Genomic DNA, 628 nt, shown 5'->3' with positions numbered 1-628 from the left:
AGGAGAGCTTTCCACGACTGGGCCGGGGTGTGGCCAGACGATGGTCACCCTTCTCCGTTCGCGTACAGCATGTTCGTGGAGAACATGGTGCTAAATGACCTGCAGATGACCTGATTCTAGATGGTCAGTAGGTAGATAGGTCAGTCAAACTTTATTAAAAGATTACAAACCAGCGTCCTAACAACTATCCCAGCATGCACCGTGCGCTTCTTCTTCTGCAGGCAAAAAATTAAGTCGGCGGCTGGTTGCTAGACCTGTTGTGGCTTAATATTGGTCTATATATAAGGCGCACCGGATTATAAGGCGCAGTGTCGGCTTTTGAGGAAATTGAAGGTTTTTATGTGCGCCTTATAATGCGGAAAATACGGTACTTAAATATAATGCATCAGGTCATTATCTCAATCTTTGAAAGAGGAAAGACTATCATATTCTGTTTAGTAGAGAAAATTTCATGTTGCCATATATAAATTTTATCCACATTTCCTTTGTAAAGGACTCTCCCACTGGTAAAAATATTTAGCTTGGCAGCAAGATTTTACCCAGTAAATCATTAAATGTAGATTTAAATTGCATAACACTATTACTTCTGTCGCTATTTGTGCACTTCTTCTGTTGATGAAGGTTCTTT

Source organism: Poecilia latipinna, unplaced genomic scaffold, assembly GCF_001443285.1.
Source record: "Poecilia latipinna isolate Pla-1442-1.1 unplaced genomic scaffold, P_latipinna-1.0 Scaffold1947, whole genome shotgun sequence".
Lineage (NCBI taxonomy): Eukaryota > Metazoa > Chordata > Actinopteri > Cyprinodontiformes > Poeciliidae > Poecilia > Poecilia latipinna.
The sequence above is the reverse complement of the archived record's forward strand: the minus strand, read 5'-3'. Positions refer to the sequence as shown.